Source organism: Arachis stenosperma, chromosome 9, assembly GCF_014773155.1.
Source record: "Arachis stenosperma cultivar V10309 chromosome 9, arast.V10309.gnm1.PFL2, whole genome shotgun sequence".
Classification (NCBI taxonomy): Eukaryota; Viridiplantae; Streptophyta; class Magnoliopsida; order Fabales; family Fabaceae; genus Arachis; species Arachis stenosperma.
The window spans coordinates 81,998,005-82,011,743 of NC_080385.1; the positions used below are offsets into that span (position 1 = coordinate 81,998,005).

Consider the following 13,739-nt stretch of genomic DNA (forward strand, 5'->3'; position numbering starts at 1 on the left):
TGTGCTGCTCACTGAGGAATGTAGCGCTGTGCTTCAAAAGAGGATCCCACCAAAGCTTAAAGATCTTGGGAGTTTTGTAGTCGCTTGCACCATAGGCAGAATAACATTAGACAAGGCTCTTTGTGATCTTGGAGCTAGTATCAACTTAATGCCCCTGTCCATGATGAGGAAGCTTGCGATAGAAGAACTTAAACCCACTAGGATGTCACTAGTCATGGCTGATAGATCAATCAAGACACCTAATGGGATTGTGGAGAATCTATTAGTAAAAGTTGGGGAGTTTATTTTCCCTGTGGATTTTGTGATCTTGGACACTGAAGAAGAAGGAAATAATTCAATCATCCTGGGAAGACCGTTCCTAGCAACTGCAAGAGCTATTATCGATGTGGAAAAGGGGGAGATGATCTTCAGAGTACACAATGAGCAAATGGTCATAAATGTTTTCAAGTCAATGCAACACCCTCCTGAGCAAGAGCATTACCTGAGAGTGGAAATGATAGAAAGCCTGGTGGAAGAAATGTTAGACACTAATAATCATGAGCAAGAAGAGGAAAATAACCAAGAGACAATAGAGGAACAAGTAGCTGAAATCTCTATTGACAAGGAGGTGAAACCAAGCAAGAAGGAAGAAGTACAAAAACAAGAACTGAAGCCATTACCCACCCATCTCAAATATGCATTCCTTGGCACATCAGAAAGTTTCCCAGTAATCATCAATTCATCCCTGACAAAAAAAGAAGAAGGAGAACTTCTTGATGTACTCAGAGCTCACAAGAATGCTTTAGGATGGACCATTGATGACCTGAAAGGCATCAGCCATGCAGTGTGTATGCATAAAATCCTCTTGGAGGACAATTCCAAACCAGTGGTTCAACCTCAGAGAAGGTTAAATCCCACAATGAAGGAAGTTATCCAGAAGGAAGTAATGAAGTTATGGAATGCAGGGATAATCTATCCTATCTCTGATAGCTCATGGATAAGCCCAGTTCAAGTGGTACCAAAAAAGGGTGGGATGACAGTCATTGTTAATGAGAAAAATGAACTCATCCCCACAAGAATTGTGACAGGATGGAGGATGTGCATTGACTATAGGAGGCTGAATGACGCCACACGCAAAGATCATTTTCCACTTCCCTTCATTGACCAGATGCTTGAAAGATTGGCCGGCCATGCTTACTATTGCTTCCTGGACGGCTATTCTGGGTATAATCAGATAGTGGTAGATCCAAAGGACCAAGAAAAGACTTCATTCACATGTCCTTTTGGAGTTTTCGCCTATAGAAGGATGCCGTTTGGGATATGCAATGCCCCAGCCACCTTTCAAAGGTGTATGCTCTCCATTTTTTCAAATATGGTCGAAAAGTTTTTAGAGGTTTTCATGGATGACTTTTCTGTTTTTGGTGACAATTTTAATGCTTGCCTGAAATATCTAACTCTTGTCTTAAAACGGTGCCAAGAAACTAATTTGGTTTTGAATTGGGAGAAGTGTCATTTCATGGTGCCCGAGGGGATCGTTCTTGGTCACAAAGTTTCAAGAAAAGGGATAGAGGTTGACAAGGCAAATGTGGAGATCATAGAGAAGCTTCCTCCACCAACTAATGTGAAATCTGTTAGAAGTTTCTTGGGGCATGCATGATTTTATAGAAGGTTTATCAAGGAGTTTTCTAAAATAGCCAAACCTTTGAGTAATCTGTTAATGAATGATAATCTTTTTGTTTTTGATGAAAACTGCCAGCATGCCTTTGAAACTTTAAAAAATAGACTCACAACAGTACCAATCATCACACCCCCGGATTGGGAACTACCTTTTAAACTCATGTGTGATGCAAGTGATATTGCAATTGGTGCTGTGCTTGGACAAAAGAAGGGAAATTTGCATCATGTCATATATTATGCATGTAAGGTGTTGAATGAGGCTCAAAAAAATTACACCACAACAGAGAAGGAATTATTAGCTGTAGTTTATGCATTTGATAAGTTTAGATCATATTTGATAGGATCCAAAATTGTGGTTTATACTGACCATGCTGCCCTTAAGTATTTGATGTCAAAGCAGGATGCCAAACCAAGACTTATCAGGTGGATATTACTCCTACATGAGTTTGACATTGAAGTAAAGGACAGGAAGGGCACTGAAAACCGAGTTGCTGATCATTTGTCGAGGCTACCACAAGAAACAATTCAAAAAGCCTCCCAACCCGTGAATGAATGCTTTCCAGATGAACACCTTTTGTAGATCCAGCAAGCACCTTGGTTTACTAACATAGCAAACTACAAAGTGGGGAGGAAGATACCTCAAGAGTTCTCTAAGCAACAAGTGAAGAAGTTAATCAATGAATCAAGGAAATTCTTGTGGGATGAACCCTTCCTGTTCAAGAGAAGTTTTGATGGAATGATTTGAAGGTGTGTCCCTGAGAGTGAAATAAAGGATATATTGTGGCATTGCCATGGCTCAGCTTATGGTGGACACTTTGGTCCAGAAAGAACAGCTGCAAAGATATTGCAGAGTGGCTTCTATTGGCCAACTATCTTCAAAGATGCCAGAAAGTTTGTTCACCAATGTAATGAATGCCAGAGAGCAGGAGGATTGACAAGAAGGAATGAGATGCCACAGAATTTCATTTTGGAATTAGAATTATTTGATCTATGGGGCATTGACTTCATGGGACCCTTTCCCCCTTCCTATTCTTTCAGATATATCTTGGTAGCAGTAGAGTATGTCTCAAAGTGGGTGGAAGCCATAGCTACAATTACCTGTGATGCGCAAATTGTCCTTCAATTCCTCAAGAAGCACATTTTTACTAGATATGGAGTACCCAAGGTCTTATTAGTGATGGTGGTGGTCATTTTTGTAATAAACAAAAGGAGAAACTCCTTCACAAATATGGAGTTATTCATAAAGTAGCTACACCATATCACCCTCAAACTAATGGGCAAGCTGAATTAGCAAACAGAGAATTGAAGAAGATCCTAGAGAAGACAGTAGGAAGCACAAGGAAGGATTGGGCCAGGAAGTTGGAAGATGCACTCTGGGCATATAGGATAGCTTTCAAAACTCCCATTGGGAAGTCCCCCTTTCAGCTATTATATGGCAAATCTTGTCACCTCCCTGTAGAACTTGAACACAAAGCCTTTTGGGCTACTAAACTCCTAAACCTTGACTCTGAAACAGCAAGGGAGAAAAGGTTGTTACAGCTAAATGAGCTGGATGAATTTAGGCTAGAAGCCTATGAAAATGCCAAGATATACAAGGAAAAAGCCAAGAGGTGGCATGACAGAAAGATCTTGAAGAAAGAATTCAAACCTGGGCAACAAGTACTCTTGTACTACTCACGACTCAAGATATTCCCTGGCAAGCTTAAATCTAAGTGGACTGGTCCATATTTGGTAACTAAGGTTTTTCCTTATGGGAGTATTGAATTGCTAGACGAAGCAACAAAGAGTCGATTCACAGCAAATGGTCACAGAGCAAAATTGTACCTAGGAGGACAATGGGACAAAGAAAAAGAGATTCAGAGCCTACAGCCTTCTTAAAGCAAAAATGAAGGATGTAAAGCTAGTGACAATAAAGAAGCGCTTGTTGGGAGGCAACCCAACCTGAGGTAGTTTTCTTTTCATAGCTCTTTCAATAAAAATGTTGAATAATTGGTATGCATTGTAAGGAGCTAAGTTTGGTGTTGCACACCAAAACAATTTAAGGGAGAATGAAGGATTCTAAGTTTGGTGTTCCACCAAAATCTCATTTAAAAGAACATTCTCACCTCCTGCATAATGCTAGCTCCAAGCAATCAAACAAATTATCCAACTATTTAACTGCTTTCTAGTTTTAATTCCATAACCTTTAGCAAGGACACAAGGTTTCACATATGGTTAAGTTAATGCATGAAAAAGAGTGGCAAGGAACTAAGTTTGGTGTTCACACACCAAAGTAAGTTCAAAAAGCCATAATCATTTTTAGACTAACCAATTGCACAAAGGCTTGTGAAGCAAGCAACCTTTGAGAATTATGCAGGACATTAGTCAACCATTGAAGATATTGTGCATCTTAACTCAAAGAAAAACAACAGAAGGAAGAATCAAAGGGCTGCAACTTCAAAGGTTGTATCTAAACTTAATCCTTGCTGCTGTAAATTGTTTTGAATCTGGGAACCCTTATATATATCTTGCTAAAGTGTTTATCTAGTTGCAAGTGGAATTGTTTGTTAAGTATGCTGATCTGCATAATGCTTGTCATCCATCACTTAGCTTTGAATTTTGTTTTGTTTCCCTTATGCTTGAATAAAAGAGAAATGTTTGAATTAGAAAGTAAATATCCAATGTTGCATAAGTTAGAATGGAAGTTAATGATGGTATATGTGTTTGATTAAATGCATAACTCTTGAAATAATTGCTGCATAATGTCATTTTTCATTGAAGTGTGAGCTAGCTTGTTGTCATAAAGGTTCCTATCAGTAAAGAAAAAAAATCCCTTGAGAACAAAATAAAACAGAAAGAAAAGGAAGTAGAAAAAGCCAATGTGGCAAGAAAAACAAAGAATAAAGGCTGGGCACCAATAGCTTGGACCCTAGCACACATGCTTGTGGTGTTCTTGTACTAGGATATGCTTGGATAAGTAAATTCTAAGGGGTATTTCAAAACCTGGCCACTTAGATCAACTGATTTGGGATGGCCAATTGAAAGTCCACAATAAAGAGCAACCTAGATACAGAACATTTAGGTATCCAAAGAGGTGCTGGGCATCAATGATCCTAGGAGGAAATAGTGAGCCATGTGTCTGTGGTGAAGAAATGTTGAGTAAAAATAAAGCCAAAGGCTGCTGCAACATTTGACACCAAGCTTTCAAAGAATAATAAGCTTGTTAAGCAAAATAAGAAAAGAAAAGTTAGCAAGGGAGCAAGCAAAAAGTAAACCTTACAACAGCAAGTTTAGTGAGCCTTTGAGGAAAGGTGTATATTATGTAACAGCAAACAATAACTGAGTTATCATTGTCTGCATAAAAACTCCATGAATCAAGTTCTGCTATATGCCTAATAAGGATATGTATGCTTTTCTTTTTTCATTTCATTTCCTCTTAATTTTGATGCTTGCTTGGGGACAAGCAAGATTTAAGTTTGGTGTTGTGATGACAAGTCATCATATACCCATTTCTCAAGCTAATTTCACTTGTTTTATTAGTTTTTATGCACTTTCTTGTACCATAAGTAAGCAATTTAGAGTGGAATTTCATGTTTTATTTGAATCAATCAACCACCACTTAATGATGCTAAATCATGAGGTTAAGCAAAATTTAATTGAATTTAATTGATTTATAAACCTTGTGAATTTAGTGATACTTTGATTGGTTTTGATTATTTGAAGGTGAAGAAAAGAAGAAAAGAGTGAAGCGTGGCTTAAGAAAGCATGGCCCAAGGAAGAAAAGAGTGTAGCGCATGGAAGGAAGGAAGCCACATTGCCCTCCTCAAGAGCACACTGCCCTCCAAGGGAGCACAACAATGAACCAAGCACTCAAGGCCTCACTGCCCTGCCCTCCTTGAGGGCGGAGCACAATTTAGGCCAAGAAACAAGGGAAGGAAAAATTCTGCCCTGCCCCCCTCAAGAGCACAACAATGAACCAAGCACTCAAGGCCTCACTGCCCTGCCCTCCTTGAGGGCGGAGCACAATTTTAGGCCAAGAAACAAGGGAAGGAAAAATTCTGCCCTGCCCCCCTCAAGAGCAATATCGGGCTCTCACCAAAATAAATCAAAAGAAATTGTCTCCAAGTGCCACCCATGGGTTTCGAACCCAAGAACAAGAAGGAAAGAAGTAGCGCTCAAATACAAGGAAAACAAGCAAAATTGGTTTGTTTTCAACCTCCAAGGATCGAACATAGCACGGGCATGGAGGCAAAGCGCACCATGGCAACATTGCCCTGCCCTCCACAAGGGTAGGGCAGCATCCTGATGCCTATCCCACACTTGGCACGCAACATGCTTCATCACACAATTTCCCTGCTCTGCCCTCCACAAAGGCAGGGCAGCCTCCTGGGAGCAACATGGGCTGAATTTCACTCAAAAATCCAACTTAGTTCATTTTTTCACCAAATCAAAAAGCCCACTCAAAATTCTTAGATCAAAATAGAAAGTGTATAAATAGGTGTTAGTTAGGATTAGAGGAGAATTTTTTTTGGAGAGAGCTTACTTCATTTTAACTTGGATCCTTAGTCAACTTCAGAGCACTTTCCATTTTTCTGTTTTCTGCAATTAGAGGAGAGAATTCATTTCTTCTACCTCTGATCTTTTGGTTTTCTTTACTGGGTCTTGTTTGAGTCTTGAATGTGAAGAATTGAGGAATTTATGTCTCAATCTCCCTTCAAGATCTCTTTGATTTTTCTACTGTATAATTGAGTTCAATTCCATTTCCCTTACTGCTGCAATCTTAAATTTCTCTTTAATTGCTTTGTGAACTTGGATCTAGGAAGGCAATTGAGAGCTAGACTCTGCTATCTAGTCTCTGGAGTCCTGAGATCTGATTTTCTCTTTTTGGCTCTTCTGCTGAACTACTGTTGCAATCACATTTTCCATTTCTGTTTGAGATCTAGTAGAATTCAAATCATCTCTTGCTTTGATAATTGTTGCAATTTAATTTCCCTTGCTTAAATTCTGTAATCCCAGTCCTCAAATCCCTTTTCCATTCAAGCAATTTATATTTCTTGCACTTTAAGTTACCGCAATTTACATTTCTTGCAATTTAAGTTTCAGTAATTTAATTTCTTGTTCTTTAAGATTCAGCACCTTTACTTTCAGTTTTCTTTAATTTCTGCAATTCATCCCTCTCCCTTTACATTTCCTGCTATTTACTTACTGTTGGATACAAAATTACTCAACCAATACTTGATTCGCTTGACTAAATCAACTACTAAACTAAAATTGCTCAATCCTTCAATCCCTGTGGGATCGACCTCACTCCCGTGAGTTTTATTACTTGATGCGACCCGGTACACTTGCTGGTGAGTTTTGTGTTGGATCGTTTTCCACACATCAGACACTTCCTAATTGATGCCAAGGCATCTTAGGCTAGTTTCACTAGCATTTTTCTGTTAGTTTTAGTTGTTTTATGCATTTTCTTGAGCTTAAAGTAACCAAGAATGGTTAAATGAATAACAAAGCAATGAACCATCCAAACAGTATGATTTTGATGCAAATTCCATGAGTTTTTAGTTATATTACTTGAATGCTATGAATGGAAGATTTCTCATGAAATTTTGCAAGACTTTGATGCAGTTGTTTGGATAATTTCAGGGAAGAAGAGGTTAGGCAAGGAAGCAACAGAATCAATAAAGGAAGCTTGAATATCACATGTGGAGTTTAAGCTCCAGTTTAAGTTCCAGTTTAAGCTCCAGTTTAAGCTCCAGTTTAAGCTCCAGTTTAAGCTTAAACTGGAGCTTAAACGCCAAAATCATGAAAGCTGAGGAAAGGCTGAAAAGTGGCGTTTAACCTCCAGTTTAACCTTAAACTGGAAGTTAAACGCCAGAAATGAGAAATGCACCAGGGAGCCATTTCCATGTTTAAGCTCCAGTTTAACCTTAAACTGGAGCTTAAACGTGTTCGACCAAAATTCTCCTCCAGGGTTGCTTTCTTCATTTCCACGTTTAAGCTTCAGTTTAAACCTTAAACTGGAGCTTAAACGTGTTCGACAATTCCACACTCCAGGGTTGCCTTCTTCCATTTCCACGTTTAAGCTTCAGTTTAACCTTAAACTGAAGCTTAAACGTGTTCGACTACTTTACCCTCCATGGTTGCTTTCTTCCATTTCCACGTTTAAGCTTCAGTTTAACCTTAAACTGAAGCTTAAATGTGCTTGAATTATACCACCTCCAGGAGTGTCCAACGTTTAAGTTGCAGTTTAAGCTTAAACTGCAACTTAAACGCCACTATTTGAAAAGGTTTCTGGGCCAAAGATATTGCAGTTTAAGTTAGCATTTGAGCACAAACATTAACTTAAACGTACTCTGGTATGAAACCCAATTGAATATCATGGTTTATGGGATTGGGCCTGAAGAATTGATGAGTCTGGAATTTCAATTGTTGAGTCATGTGTCATTACTTGATTATCACTAAGTTGGCTCAATGAATGTTACAGAATTGGATCAGCAGCCTCATCAGGATTATGGATCATAAACCCAAAGCAAAAGAAAATCAGGGAAAGGCCTCAAAGCCCAAGAAACACAACAGAAGCTCAATTTAGAAAGTGTATAAATAGGATAGAATTTAAGTTAGTAAAGAGGACTTTGGATCATTTTTCTAGTTTTGATACTTTTTGTAATTGAATTCAGAGCTATGACTCACTAAACCCCCTTTCATTGGGTTAGGGAGCTCTATTGTAATTCAATGAATCAATAATAGTTTTTATCTTCTTCTTCAATCTTTTCTCTTGAATTTTTGTTAGAAAGCTTCTCGATCTAATTCCATTGGTTAGTTGTCTTGGGAAAGAAACTATCCATAATTGGAATCCTTCGGAACCTTGGGAAAGGAATGGAGGATTCATGCTAGAGAAGCTTTCTCACAGTGAATTGGATTGGGGTTTGGATGGATATTGTGACATGTAATCCTACCAAATTGTGGTTCATGAAACTGTGTGGTATAATCAGTGATCGAGCATCATCTCTTCTTATGAACATTTAAACCAAGGGATGGGAATTTGTTGTTTTTAGAGAGAATTGGTGAGCCAAGGGATTGGGATCCAATCATATAAGATTGCCAAGCAAAATTCAATGAACGCATTGGTTGAGGAAGGGATAAAAATGTTTTGATTCGGAGATCTCAATATCTCCTGAAACCCAATGAATTCCCCATTTCTGATCTACCACTTTCTCTTTACATTCTGCAATTAAATTCATGCAATCACCCCGATCCCTTTTTAATTTCAGCAATTTAGCTTCTCGCTCTTTAATTCATGCAATTTAAGATTCTGCAATTTCAATTTCTTGCCATTTACGCTTCCAGCCAATTTTACATTCCGCAATTCTCATCTAAATCTTGATTCCGCTCAACTAGAACACACTTCTAATCCGAATTGCTCACTCAACCAATCCTTGTGGGATTCGACCTCACTCTATTGTGAGTTTTTACTTGACGATAACCGGTGCACTTGCCGGAAGGAATTTTTGCCGATCGTGCAATTTCCTAAAATCGTAGCTATCAAGTTTATGGCGCCGTTGCCGGGGATTGGTTTTCGATTGACAATTCTCAAATTGGAAGTTAACTAGATTGAGCATTTTTCTTGTTCTGTTAATTCGGTTCAAGTTACTTGTTGAATTTTAATTTCTGCACTCTGTTACTTGCTTTCTTTCTTTATGCCTTTAAATTCAAGCAACTAACTCACTAACTCACTAACTATTTGAATTAATTCCTCAACTGCTCTAACCATACTTTTCCATTAACCAAGAGTATTTCACTTGTTTGTTGCCTGTGCTGTGTTCTTGTATGACAGGTAGGAGAGGAGAGACATCAACTCCTCCATATACCGAACCAGAGAGGACCCTTCATAAACTTAGAAGGGAAGCAAGAGGGAAGAGAGTACTGGGAGAAGAAGAATCTGAAGGAGAATCTGAGGACAATTTTGAGGAAGCTCTAGATCTCAACATGGATAGAGAAGTTCACAACCATGAGAGAGCTGATGGAAACAATGCCATTCCCGAGAGGAGGGTTCTTGGTTCATACATAAACCCAACCTCTGGGAATTGTGGTAGCAGCATTCAAAAACCACCCATTCAGGCCAACAATTTTGAACTCAAACCACAGCTAATATCACTGGTGGAGAATCATTGTTCATTTGGTGGGAGTGCTAATGAAGATCCAAACCAACATCTCACAAAATTCCTGAGAATTTGCGACACTGTGAAGTCCAATGGAGTCCAGGAAGATGCCTATAAACTGCTCTTGTTCCCATTTTCACTTAGGGACAAGGCAGCTGAGTGGCTGGAATCATTCCCAAGGGGGAGCCTAACAACCTGGGATGAGGTGGAAAGCAAGTTTCTGGCACGTTTCTACCCCCCACAAAAGGTCAAGAGGCTTCGATCTGAGGTTCAGACTTTTAGACAACAAGATGGTGAAACTCTCTACGAGGCATGGGAGAGGTTCAAGGATTTGACAAGGAAATGCCCACCAGACATGTTCCATGACTGGGTGCAATTGCATATTTTCTATGATGGACTTTCTTATGAATCAAGGAAGGCTGTAGACCATTCATCAGGAGGTTCATTGAATAGGAAAAAGACTGTGGAAGAAGCCATTGAAGTGATTGAGACAGTGGCTGAGAATGAGTATTACTATGCTTCAGAGAAACACAACACTAAGGGAGTCATGGAGCTGAACCATGTTGATACAATTCTAGCCCAAAACAAGGTGTTTGCCAAGCAACTAGCAGAGCTCACCAGGAAATTAGAAACAAATCAAGTGGCTGCAATACACACACAAGATCAAGAGGAAGTAAGCACTGAAGGAGGTGATTGGAAAGAGGCCAACTATGTGGGAAATCAACAAAGGCAACCATATGATCCACATTCCAACACTTACAACCCAGGCTGGAAAAACCACCCAAACTTTGGGTGGGGAAACCAGCAAACCCAACCACAAAACCACAAACCTTACAACCCCAACCAACATAACAATTCCACATACCAAAACTCCAACCAAAGATCATACCAAGCCACACAAAACACTTACTCCCAACCACCATATCATGGCCAAAATAATCAACCTGCCCAACCTAATCCGAACCAACAATTTCAAGATCAATTAAACAGGATAGAAGGAATGCTTGCAAACATGGGTCAGGACATAAGTGAGTTGAAAAGCTTTAGGGATGATGTGAGATCTACCTTAAGGAACCATGGTGAAAAACTCATGAGGATGGAGTCTCGAGTAGGAGAGCTATCTCAACAGGCCCCCAAGTCAACTGCAGTGTTCCCTAGTGACACAGAAAAGAATCCTAAAGGGGAACAAAAGGGAGTGAGATGGGAAGAATGCAAGGCCATCACCATATTGAAGGAAGTCTCAGAAGAAGAAGGAATCAGACCCTCAGAACAGGAGCCAGAAATCTTGAAGGAAGGTGTGGAAGAAGCTAAGCAGGAAAGTGAAACTGAGCAAGCCAAAGAACTGCAAAATAAAGGCATGCTGGAAACATACCAACCAAAAGCACCATTTCCTCAGAGGTTAGGAGGAGGTGAAAAAGGGAAAACATATTCAAGGTTTTTAGAGACATTTAAGTCTCTCCATATCAATATTCCCTTTCTTGAGATTCTCCAGCAGATGCCTACACATATCAAGTATTTGAAGGAATTGCTGAGCAAGAAAAGAGTTTTGAAGGGAGGACAAACTGTAATAATGAACAAAGAATGCAGTGCCCTCATCAAGAAGGACATAGTCTCTAAGAAAACAGACCCAGGAAGTTTTCATATCCCCTGCATCATAGGGGAAACAAAAATTGACAGAGGATTTTGTGATCTAGGAGCTAGCATAAATGTGATGCCTCTGACTCTTATGAAGAGGCTACAACTGAATGAGGTGAGATCCACTGATGTAATCATACAACTGGCTGACAAAACTCAGAAGCAAGCTGAAGGGGTAGTTGAGAATGTGCTGGTGAAAGTGGGAAATTATTTCTTCCCCACAGACTTTGTCATTTTGGACATGGAGGAAAGCCACCTACACCCTATCATTCTGGGAAGGCCATTTCTAGCCACTGCTAGAGCGCTCATAGATGTAGAACAAGGAGAGCTAATTTTGAGAATACATGATGAACAGCTCATTTTCCATGTTTTCAAACCTGCATCTGAGCCTGAACCAGAACCTGAAAAGCCTAAGGATGATAGTAGCCATCTGTGTTTGGAGGAAAGCAACCCAGCAGCTGAAACTCTGAAACAGTCCTTGGAAGGCAAACAAGAATTGCAAGAGTTAAAGCCACAAGAATCAATAGAAACAGCTCAGAAGGATCCTTCTGGCATAAGGGTCAATGAAGAAATCCTCAAGAGAGAGGGAAGAATTGTAAAGAAATTGCCAAGAAGGTGGAGAAACAAGAAAATTCCCACTGAAGGTTTCTCTCCGGGAGATAAAGTGATATCAAGTCATTATCTGCCAATCCCACCTGGCCTCAAAACCATTCCTTCCCAGCTCCCTCAAGTGTTCACAATCAGGAAAGTTCTTTCTATGGAACATTTGGAAATCATAAAGGAATCAAATGGGGACGTTTTCATAGTGAGAGGAGAGGACATCAAGCACTACAATCCACCCTAACAAGGGACAACCGTCAAGCTAATGACGTTAAAGAAGCGCTTGTTGGGAGGCAACCCAACCTGAGGTAATACTCCTTTGATGTTTCTTTTATTTGTTTCAATAAAAAGGTGAAGTAGTTTCTGTGCATTGCAAAGAATTAAGTTTGGTGTTTCACACCAAACAATGAATTCGTGGATCAATAATTCAAAGGGGAATGTGTGACTCTAAGTTTGGTGTTCCACCATACAGATCAACTGAACACAACAACCTTTGAATTATATGAAAGGAACAACCATTCTAAGCAATCACAGAAATGCTTAAAATCCTTAGCACCAACTTCATTCCAAGGAGAATTCAAGGATTCAAAGAGCAGAGGAGTAAGTAGGAGACTAAGTTTGGTGTTCACACACCAACTTAAGACTCAAACACTTGCCCATACATAGTTGAGCTAACCACTCAAGTGCTTGAGAAGCAAGCAACTTCATCACTCTTTGCAGGAAAGGAAACAAGGATCTTAGAAAGAACATGAAGCAACAACTAGGAGAAGAAGGAGAAATCAAATTGTTTCCTGGCAACAAAGAGAAAACAAGAAATTTCACAAGGTGGTGTTGTTCCTTGACCATTCTTTAAAAGGCAAACAAAAGCATGCTTGTTCTGGTTTAAACTGTAATTGTTGAATCTTTCTAGAATGTGAAGTTTTTAGTATGAGTGTTGGTTTACTGCTTTGAATAAAGTGAATGCCTAGATGTTTGGATATAACTTCACCTTCTTAAACAAATGCTTGCCATGCTTGTTCTGTTTCCAAAAATAAAAGAAAAGTTTGAACAAAAGTAACTTGGCTCAATTAGTGACAAATCAAGTAGAATTAAGTGGTGGTATGCATGCTTGATTGTTTAGTCAGATCACTGGAAATTGAGTGTAGAATTATCATTTTTGTGTAGAAGTTTGAATACTGTCTATGGATCTTGATGAATAAATGTCTTTGGCCATGAAAAAGAAAGAAAAAGAAGAAAAAAAAAAGCCACTGAAAAAGGGCAACCAAAAAGCAAAAAAAAATTGAGAGAATAAGTTAGGCACCAATGGTTTGAACTTCTGAGACAAATGCCTGTGGTGTTTATGTATTAAGGATATGCTTGGATGAATAGGTTCTGAGGAGTGTTTCAACACTTGGTAACTTGGGTTAACTAACCCAGGATTATCAACCAAAAGTCCATTATCAAGAGCAACCTAAATACAAAACATTTAGTCACACAAAGAGGTGCTGGGCACCAATGTCTCAAGAAGAAATGTGAACTAAAATGCCTGTAGTGGATATGTGTAGTGCACTGATAAGAAAAAGAAAATGCCAAAGGCTTGTGCAACACATGACACTGAGCAAACAAGAAGCAAAGGAGCTCTAAGAAAAAGAAAAACAAAGAAGAGAAAAGTGCCAAGGACATAAGAATAACAAGAGGCCATAGCAGTGTTTAATGGATGCAGTGAAAAAG

General features: G+C 39.3%; 1 non-coding gene across 1 annotated transcript; it reads right to left on the minus strand.

The window, feature by feature from the left end:
• Positions 1-10,047: 10,047 nt before the first annotated feature.
• LOC130953791 (small nucleolar RNA R71) lies at positions 10,048-10,151 on the minus strand. Its single transcript, XR_009075952.1, has one exon. It is a non-coding gene; the product is annotated as a small nucleolar RNA R71 (small nucleolar RNA).
• Between the last annotated feature and the right edge of the window lie 3,588 nt (positions 10,152-13,739).